We start from the raw sequence: 11,344 nt of genomic DNA, 5'->3' as shown, positions 1-11,344 counted from the left end.
GGTTGAATTGATGTGCAATGGAACTTTTGAAGATAAAGACCCTGATGAAGCAATGGAGTACTTAGATTTGTTAGCTGAAAATGCTCAAAATTGGGACGCTGCGGGTACTTATGAGACACCGAGTAAAACTCAACCTCATACATCTAGTGGAGGTATGTACAACTTTAGGGAAGATCATGACCTCCTAGCCAAGTTTGCATCTTTAGCTAGAAAAGTCGAGGCACTAGAATTGAAAACGAGTGGTCAATTAAAATTTGTTGAAAATATTGTGTGTCAAATATGTGAAACAAATGAACACTCAACCAATCCTTGTCCAACCTTGCCTTCTTTTAAGGAATGTCTTCATGAACAAGCCCATGCTTTAAACAGTTTCCAAAGGGCCAACCACAACCCATACTCACAAACATACAACCCTGGTTGGAGAAATCATCCAAATTTTAGTTGAAAGAGTGAGAACAACAATGCACAAACTTCACAACCACTGTTTCAAGCACACCACAATTTCCAAAATTCTCATGGATATGCACCTCCTTATGCTCCACCTCCTAGAAGAAATCTTGAGGAAACATTGCATGCATTCATTGAAAAGTAAGAGACAATCAATACTCAACTTGCTCAAAACATGACAGATTTTAAAGATACTCTTGCAAAATTAACATCTGCTCTCAGTTTCCAAGAGAAAGGTAAGTTTCCATCTCAACCACAACAAAATTCCAAGGGGCAATACAATGCAAATGCAAGTAGTTCCGGAAGCCAACACATGGATCAAGTCAAATCAGTCACTACTCTTCGCAGTGGTAAGGTTATTGAAAAACCCTCTCTTGAACCTTATGAGAAAGATGATGAGTCAATCTCTAAGGGTAAGGAAGGGGTTGAATCTGAAAATTGCAAAGAAAAGACTGATTCTCCACCAGCACTTCCATTTCCTCAAGCCATGACCAAACAAAGAAAAGTCAATCACAACTCTGAAATTTTTAAAACTTTCAAACAGGTAAGAATCAATATACCTTTGCTGGATGCTATTAAACAGGTTCCTTCCTATGCTAAATTTTTAAAAAATCTATACACTGTGAAGAGGAAACTGAATGTGAAAAAGAAAGCCTTTTTAGCCGAACAAGTAAGTGCCATTCTTCAGAACAATAATGCTTTGAAATATAAAGACCCTGGTTGTCCTACAATTTCTTGCTTTATTGGAGAACATAAAATTGAAAGGGTCTTACTTGATCTTGAAGCCAGTGTGAATTTACTTCCATATTCAGTTTTCCAGAGTCTCAATCTAGGTGAGTTAAAACCAACTTCTATAACTCTTTTACGTGCCGATAAATCTGTAAAAGTGCCTAGAGGAATAGTCGAAGATGTGTTAGTACAACTTGATAAATTCATTTATCCTGTGGATTTTGTTGTCTTGGACACAAAACCTGTTCAAGCATGTAATTCATTTTCTATTATTTTAGGACGTCCATTTCTTGCAATTTCTAACGCATTAATTAATTGGAGGAATGAACTGATGAAGCTATCATTTAGAAACATGACATTGGAGATAAATATTTTCAACATTTACAAGCAACCTGGAGATGATAATGATTTACAAGAAGTAGATCATATTGATGAATTAGTTTATGATCAACTTGAATCTACTTTAAGTAAAAATGAGTTGGATGAATCTGAAGATTTGCAAATGATTTATTTTAAGGAAGAAATCACGAATGAAAAACGCACCGAAAATATTGATGTGGATCTTTTGTCAAAAGTGACAACAAATTCGACATTTAACATCACCCCTATCGATGATTACTTTCCTAGCAAATCCTTACTTTCTCTTAATCCAATGCCTTGGTATGATAAAAATATCAATTTTCTTGCTTTAAGAGATTTGCCAGCTGATTGGAGTACCTAAGACAAAGAAAAGTTTTTGAACAAAGTGAATAATTTTTATTGTGATTACCCTAACTTATTCAAATATTGTCCTGATCAAATATTTCAAAGATTCATTCCCCACAATGAGGTAAGTAGTGTCATTAAACTTTGTCATTCTGAAGCATGTGGAAGTTATTTCTCGTAAAAAAAAACAGCTGCAAAAATCTTTCAAAATGGATTTTATGGGTCCACCGTGTTGAAGGACACACATGCATTCTGCAAAACTTGTGAAAATTGTCAAAAAGTTGATACTGGTCAAAAAGTTTTGTTTTATAATTCTCAACTCTATGCATTCCCTAAAGAGCTAAGACCAAGATGGAGCAATCCTTATGGGGCCTGTGATATTGAGAATTCATTGAATGACAATGTTTTTAAGGAAAATAGACATCGTTTAAAAGCTTACTTTGATAATTTTTCTAGTGAAAATGAATCAACTGGTTGGACTAATCTTGTAGATAAAGGTTGATTATTTTTTTTTCTCACATTGTTTTTGTGTTTCTTTTTTAGTGATTTTTGCTAGTTTCTCTCACCCTGGTCAAATGGCGGATAACGGTACTCCGTGACTTAATTCGGTTCTTTCAGTTTCCCACAATAACTGATATCTGTGTATATATTTGTGCAATTCTTTGAATCTCTCTTCCAATTCTCATTTGAAAATGGACACTAATCTTACATGTTTGATTATGCCTTTATTTATACTGATTTTGGACTTAAAGAAACCCTAATGGACCTCCCTTAGGTGGACTTTTATAAAGCCCACTTACAATTGACCCAAATAAGTAATAAGAATAAATTGCTGACTCTTTATCCTTGTAGTATTAGAAAAAAAACAAGCCTAACAAGGCTGGTATTGGGCCGGACATATCAACCCCTTGTTCCACACGAATTAGGCTCTTCTTGGACCTGAACTAGATGAATTAAAGGTTGTCCTTCATGCTCCTTAAATGTCCCAAGCCCCTCTAAGTCCATTTTGTTCCATATGTTATGAACAAGCTCATTCAATGCTTTTTTAAGCTTCTTAGCCCTAGCTCTTGTGATTGGCCCAATTGGCACCTTTAATGGGTTGTTGGCATGATTACGCTTGGTGTTAGGCTGATCCGCATCAAAATTCATGTACTGTTCTGACCGTAAACATCATCAATTCCTTATCTACCCAAATTCAAGTAGCCTAGCATCAAAAGAACCATTAGGGGTTCTTCCCATCTCTAAGTTCCAATTGTAGGCAAATAGGTATCCTTGAACCAATTTCAAACTTATTGCTAATTTTTAACTCCGACGCAGCTTCAATCATTCTAATTTGACTCGTCAAGGCCCTTTATGGTTGTTTCGCTCTCGCTCTTGTCATGGGACCATCTGAATCCTCTTGCATATTAAATTTAGTTTTATGAGATGGATCATCATTCCCATGATGCACATCAGTTTCTTGTTGATTTCACAAAATAAAATAAAAATTTTCTTAGTGTCCAATTTCTTATTCTCCTTCTATTTGCGGCATATTATGATAAAAAAGAAAAAAAATCAATCAAAAGACAGTTATTTGGTTCTACTACAGAAAACTAAACACAGAATAATTGGATCAAATCAACTTGAAATTAGCCCAAATTTGATAATCTGATTTATGGGGTCCTATTCTCACTACATATTATTACGGGGTCCTGATCTCACTATATATTAATTTTAGGATCAATTGGATATTGTTTGCTTAGATTTTGGAATTCAGGTTTAATAAGGCCTAATTTTTAATGTTTTTGCATCAATGATGCGAACCTCATAATCACATGATCATGCAACCACAATCAAGATTGAGATCTGATCCCGGAAAGCCGAAATAGGTTTGATAAAAGTGTGATATAATGGAAACCTACCCCAAGGCACCAACACAATTGGATTGGGTACAATGATGCTACAAAGCCACTTTGATGTGCATCATGGGAATGATAATGCATCTCGTAAAGGTAAATCAAATATGCAACAGGATTCAGATGGTCCAATGTCAAGAGCAAGAGCGAAACAACTACAAAGGACCTTGACGAGTCAGATTGGAATGATTGAAGCTGCGTCGGAGTTAAAATTTGGCAATCAGTTTCAAATTGGTTCAAAGGTGCTTATTTGCCTACAATTGGAGCTTAAAGATGGGAAGAGCCCTTAATGGTTCTTTTGATGTTGGACTACTTGAATTTGGCTTGATAATGCAAATAAGTTAAGAAATTGATGCTGTTTATGTCAGAACAGTAGGTAAATTTGAACCCGAATTTGAAGTCATCCATTGCATGTGAAAACAAGACTAATCTAGGTGGATTTCAAGTTCAGAACGTGATCTTTCCAGATTGTCCAACCATGATTGCATTGGACTTTTGTGCAAGAAGTTATAGCCATTTTAAATTCGGTCTGTTTATGTTTCAATTAAAGTCAGAAAATATGTGCTAGTGTAATTTGTCTGGTTACTTTGTCAAAGTCCAAGTTTTGGGCTTGATTTCTGTCATGTTGAATTTTCCTAAGTGTGGAGGGATGTTCCATTATAAATATGGCATCGGAATATGTAATAAACACCTTTTGGCCAATATTTGAACTTAATTCCGAGAATTAAGAGTTATTCTTCCAAATTGATTTGTGAAGAACCCTACCTGACTTATCACTCTTCAATCACAAAGAGTGTGGCGTCAAAATCCTAGATTGATCTTTGTGGCGTCCAGATCGACTTATCAAAGTATCACTCTAGTTTATCCTCCATTTTATTTACCTTAAAAAAATACTATAATCTAGCCTAAACACCAAAAGAAAGACAATACAACCAGACCCATCCTTCATCCATTTTCGTCAGATTCATTGTTTCCGATTTTTGAATCATTCACGGCACAACACACTTAATCTTCGATAAGTTAGATTCATTTTCTTCAAAAACTGAAGAATGAAGAATCACTCTTACATATTAAAACTGAAAAATTCAGAAGTAATTGTCATAAAAGCTACTGAAATTATGGCTTATATGAGTTTAAATAGTTCTTGAAAAATGAACCCTAATGGACCCCTTTTGTGGACTTATATGAGGTCCCCTCAAGACTGACCCAAAACCCTAAATTGAAAAGCCCATAACCCAATCCGAACAAGCCTTGGATCCTAGCTCAAAGCAAAGTTTTAATTAAGCCCAAATATTATAAAAAGAAAATAATTAAAATAACTAATATGTCATTAAATATCACTAGCCCTTCTTTCCTTGTGTAGCTAGGATGAATAAGGAATCCTTATAAGAAAAGAATTCTGAAATATTAATGAATCCTTGCCACACTTGGAGATTATATTGGAGCTCATTGAAGATCCTTATGGAACTAGAAAATTCCCAAAACTAGTTGCCACATCTGTGTAAGAAAAGAATCCTAACCAAATAGAAAGACCACAAGTGAAATGGAAGTAAATAACAAAATTTGTACAGCCTCTATCTACCAGTATTGCGGTGCCTTCCCGAACTCCGATTGACTTGAAATTTTAATCCATAGTAGGGCACCATGTTTGGAGAGTCCAGGCAATGAAAAAACAATTGAATTCGATTCTGATGTAAAATGTGCAGTTGTCCAGTTTTATAGAAACAGTAATAATTCTCAATCAAATTGTTGGATCAAGCAAAATGTTTACATAGAGTCTCTTAACATATTGTACTACCTTAGGTTAAAAGTTCTAATCAATCAGAGTCTAGAAAGACATCCCAATACTAGTCAACAAAGACTGTTTAAATTTTGTTATTTCCTTCTTTTTAACTTGTGGACTTCTTATTTGCCCAGAAGTCTTTTTCTATAAGGATGTGGTAGTTGGTTTTAGAAATTTCCTAGTCTTGCAACGATATTTAACGAGCAACAACATAGTTCTCATGTGTGATATCGACTCTGTATTAATGTGGAATCCTTATGGTGTATGTAAATAATTAGTTTATTTTTATTATAGTAAGAATCTATTATTAAATAAGTTTCCAAGTCAGCTAAAAATACTTTGTAAACAAAAAAACTACTAAAGAGGAGGCAACTTCAAATTTGATTCTCCTAGCTTATATGGGACTTTTAAAGGATAGCAAATCTGATCCTATCATATTTAGGATATTAAATTCAGATTTAATATTGTTATTATTATATTCTCTTAGTTTAGGGTTTATTTATATTATTTAGGTTTAATTGTAACTGAGCATCATATAAGTTCACATAAGGGATCCATTATGGTTTATTTCAGTCTAGAGTTAGTATAAATAATCGCATAACCATACTCTCCCTTCCTTGGTTCTCTAAAAAATTGAAAACTAACTTATCGAAAAACAATTAACTTCGTGGCATCGTCCTTATACTTTTCAGAAGTCAATTAGGTTTAAATGAGGGGAGGAATAGGAATCAACTTTTGCCTATTTGAAAGAAAAATTATGTTCCGCACCTATTTCAGCTTTACCTGATTTCATGAAAACATTTGAAATTGAATGTGATGCTTCTGAACTAGGAATAAGAGCTGTGTTATTTTAGGATCAAAGACCCTTCACTTATTTTAATAAGAATTTAGGTGAAGTGACTTTGAATTATCCTACCGATGGCAAAGAAATGTATGCTTTGGTAAAAGCACTTGCGACATGGCAGCATTACTTATAGGCAAAGGAGTTTGTAATCCATTTAGATCATGAGCAGTTGAACCCTCTGTGATACGATCCATGCAAAGTCAAATTTGGATTTTGATGTAAAATGTGCAACTATCCAGGTTTATGGCAACAGTCATAATTCTCAATTTGACCATTGGATCGAGCTACTTTTTTTTTTTTTTTTAATATATATATGTAACTTAAAACACAATGCATCTTTAACCCACGTAACGAGCTTTTGGCTAATGACTTCCAGACCAATTGGTCGCAGGGCATCACGTGTTGAGACACCTCTACGAGCTTAGTAACTCGGGTTGTAGATACTGATACGTAGATAGTGCAATGTTTGATTCCCTTAAGCTTTTCTCCTCAACCCGTGTAACCAAACTTATCTATATTTTTATTATCATCATTTTTTTCTCTTTTTTTTTGTGTTTTGAAAATTATATACAATCCCTTTCCCTTAGTTGTTACCTTTAACAAAAGAATATAAATAATGTAATAATCCAATGTACAACCCACAATCATATGTTAAAGTGCGTGTAAAAATTAAGGTTTAAGAATACATGTCAAATGAGTATATAAGCAGAATTAAGTGATAACAATGCGAGACTTTGTAGACCTAAATATTTCAAGAAGTGTTTTGATAAACCTTATTATGAATATTGCAAATAACCATTGAAAAATGTTAACCAAGATACGTCTTAAAAGTCAATAAAATTCCTCCTTACTCTCTTAGTAACAACAGTTTGCAAATGGTTTAACCAAAACAAGACTAACACTTGAAAGATAAGAGTATAAAAGATATCACTTGAAACACCGAATACTAACAAACCTGAAACACATTTAAACAAATATAAGAAACAACAAAATACAAATGTCATATTATTAATAAAACCAAAAGAAACAAGTTTCTACAAACAAAGACTCAAATCGCAGTTGTGATTGTGGCTCACATCTTTCCTTGGTTTTACATCCAATAACGGCTTAAACGCCCTCTATGGGTTGGGGATAGACTTCCCATCCAGTTTTCTTAAAAACTGACAAATAAGGACTTTTTTTAGTCAGCTTCTCAACACTAAGTCGATCATGTTCTTTATGAAAATGGGTTCATAAGTTATGAATTGCACGATGCATATATCCACTATGATGAGACTTAAGAGTCAATAGAAGATTATCTAAAGACTTTTTGTGTTTTGAAATAAATCCTATCTTTAAACAATTTTTACAGGTTATGCAGAATGCATGTAAATCCTTGAACATGGTGAGCCAACAAAATCCACTTTGTAAGATTTTTGCAGTTATTTTTTTATGAGAAATGACTCTCACATGCCTTAAAGTGACAAAATTTAATGACACTACTTACCTTATTTTTGGGAATGCAACTTTGAAATATTTGATCGGGATAATATTTGAATATGTAAGGGTTATCTTAATAAAAGTTTTGCACGTCTCCCAAAAACTTTCTTTTGTCTTTGTTATCCAAATGAACTAGCAAAAATCCTAGAGCAAGATGATTGATTTTTTTAGAAACCAAGGCATTGAACTAAGAGAAAGTAAAGATTCAACAAGAAAGTAATCATCGATTAGCGTGATGTTGGATATTGACAAATGATTCACGACAACATTTCCAGTGCCTTTTTTATCCTTAATTTCTTCCTGTTTGAAAGTTTCAAAGATTTCACAATTGTGATTAACTTCCCTTTGTTTAGTCATGACATGAGGAGATGAAAGTGCTAGCGGAAATCAATCTTTTCTTTGTAATTTTCATATTCAACCCCTTCCTTACCCTCAGAGATTGACTCATCATCTTTCTCATAAGGTTTAAGAGTGGGTTTTTCAATAACCTTACCACTACGAAAAGTGATGACTGATTTGACTTGATCCATGTGTTGACTTCTAGAACTACTTGCATTTGCATTGTATTACCCCTTGGGATTTTGTTGTGGTTTAGATGAAAACTTACCTTTCTTTTGAAAAATAAGAGAAGATATAAATTTTACAAAAGTATCTTTAAAATCTGTTATGATTTGAGCAAGTTGAGTGTTGATTATGATACAATCTTACCAAAAAAAAAGTTGATTATGATACAATCCAGGCAAGGTCAAATTCGGATTTTGATGTAAAATGTACAACTATCCAATTTTACAGCAACAGTCATAATTCTCAATCCAACTGTTGGATCGAGCTAAAATTTTATGTGGAGTATTCTAACATGTTGTCCTACCTTGGGTTAAAATTTCAGGGAAATTGGAGTTTGGAAAGGTATCTCAATACTGGTCAACAGAGGCTATATGAATTTTGTTATTTACTTCTTTTTGACTTGTGGACTTCCTATTTTGCGAGGATTCTTTTCCTAAAAGGATGTGGCAGCTTATTTTGAAAATATACTAATTCTATAAAGATCTTTAATGGGCTGCAACATAGTTTTCAAGTGTGGCAAGGATTCATAATTATTTCAAAATCTTTTTTTTACAAGGATTCCTTATTCATCCTAACTATAAAAGGAAAGAAGACTTCACAATAAATTCGACCTTCAGATCAAATTTCCTACTCTATTTGGAACTTCTTAAAGGTGAAAAATTTGATTCTAGCATATTTACAGGGTGTTTAGGAGTGCTTTTCAAAAGCGTTTCTGAAAAAATTTGAAATTGTTTTTGCTTTGAATTGATATGTTTTTAATGTTTTCAAATCATTTTGATATGCTGATTTCAAAAATAATTTTTAAAAAATAAAAAAAATGTTATTAGCATACTTTTCTAAGTGAAAAACGTTTTGAAAAGCAACCGCAAACCCACACTCAGACACGCATTTGCGATGGTGATTTTTGGATTTTTATTATGTTCTTCTTAGTCTTTGGGTTATTATTACTTATTTGAGTAAATTGAAAGTGGGTTTCATATAAGTCCATCTAAGGGTCTGTTGGTGAGATAATCTCCCTTCCATGGTTCTTTAAAGAACTAAAAAATGACTTATCGAAGAACAATTTGTCTTCGTGGCGTCATCCTTATACTTCTCGTTCGCGAATCAATATTCGTTAGGTGGGGGTTTTCTGTTTCCAATAATGTTGGTGCCTAGGTATAAGTTATCTTGTGTCACACTCCTATCAAACCTGATTTACTTGGCTTTCGGGGAATTGGTGCCTTTGCGTGTGGGTGACGTGACCATGTGATCACGAGGTTCGCATTGTCTCTTGCTTTTTAATGAATGCATACAAAATTTTCTCAAAATTTCTTCTAGGAGTTAAAGCATAATGAGGTGCATATTCATGAGAATTTTAGAAATTATGGTGTGCTTGAAACAGTGGTTATAAAGTTTGTGCATTATTGTTATCTCTCTTCCAACTGAAAATTGGGTGATTTTGCCAACGGGTTGTATGTTTATGAGTATGGGTTATGATTGGCCCTTTCAAAACTGTTTAAAGCATGGACTTGTTCATAGAGACATTCCTTAAAAGAAGGTAAAGTCGGATAGTCATTGGTTGAATGTTCATTTGTTTTACAGATTTGACACATAATATCTTGAATAGATTTTAATTTACTACTCTTTTTCAATTCTAGTGCCTCGACTTTTCTAGCTAAAGATGCAAACTTAGCTTGGAGGTTATGATCTTCTCTAAGGTTGTACATACCTCTAGTAGATGTATGAGGTTGAGTTTTACTCGGTGCCTTATAAGTACCTGTGGTGTCCTAATTTTGAGCATTTTCAGCTAATAAGTCTAAGTACTCCATTGCTTCATCAGGGTCTTTATTTTTAAAGATTCCATTGGACATCAATTCAACAATTTGTCTATCTTTAGGTGTTGAGCCTTCTTAAAAATGTGAAACCAATTTACATGTTTCAAAACCATGATGAGGAGAATTATTAAGCACGTCTCGATACCTATCCCAATATTGGTAAAATGTTTCTCCTGGTTTTTGAGTGAAAGTGATGATTTGTCTTTTAAAAGAGTTTGTTTTATAAGATGAGAAAAACTTTTTTAAAAACTATTGTTTCATTTCATCACAAGTACGAATAGATCCAGGTCTTAAATTTTGTGGCCATGTTTTAGCTTTATCTTTTAGTGAAAACGAAAAAAGCTTCAATCTGATGGTGTTCATGCTACAATTTGAGTTGTTATATGTGTTGCAGACCTCCTCAAATTCCCTTAAATCCAAGTATGGATTTTCCAATTCTAAGCCATGAAAAGAAGGCAAAAGTTGAATAATGCCTGGTTTAAAATTAAAATGAGATGCATCAGGAGGAAAAACTATGCATGATGGTGCACTTGTTCTTGTGGGATTCATGTGGTCTCTAAGTGTTCTAGCACGGTTATTCTCATTATTCTCATTATGAAGTGATTGATTATCTTCTTCGGCCATATTTTCTGAAAATGATGAGGATACCCTACAAAGTCTACCACTTGATGTACGTGACCACACTCTCATGCACGTGTAGGAATAAAATAAAAAAAGAAGAAGAAAGCAAAAGAAGGAGGAAGAAAACAAAATAAAAAGAAACAAAAGAAAAGAAACAAAGTTATATACAAGAAAAGTGAAAAGAGAAAATAAAATAAATACTATAATTTATACAAGAACTTACCTCCCCGGCAACGGCGCCAAAAACTTGACACGACTAAAAGATTGATGTCTTCTCCCAAGTGCAGGAGTGTCGAAGTAATAAATAACCCGGCAAGACCGGGGTCGAACCACAGGGAGGTTAATTGTACAAATTATAAACAACAATTATAAAACAACAATAACAACAACAACAATAGTAATAATAATAATAATAATAATAATAATAATAATAATAGTAGTAGTAGTAGTAGTAGTAGTAGTA

General features: G+C 33.6%; 1 pseudogene; it reads left to right on the top strand.

Moving 5' to 3' along the window:
- Positions 1-340: 340 nt before the first annotated feature.
- Positions 341-2,000, top strand: LOC105117437 (uncharacterized; annotated as a pseudogene).
- The last annotated feature ends 9,344 nt before the right edge of the window (positions 2,001-11,344 follow it).

Source organism: Populus euphratica, unplaced genomic scaffold (assembly GCF_000495115.2).
Source record: "Populus euphratica unplaced genomic scaffold, PopEup_1.0 scaffold1356.1, whole genome shotgun sequence".
In the NCBI taxonomy this organism is placed as follows: domain Eukaryota; kingdom Viridiplantae; phylum Streptophyta; class Magnoliopsida; order Malpighiales; family Salicaceae; genus Populus; species Populus euphratica.
Note: the sequence above shows the minus strand (reverse complement) of the source record. Positions and strands in the feature narration are given on the sequence as shown.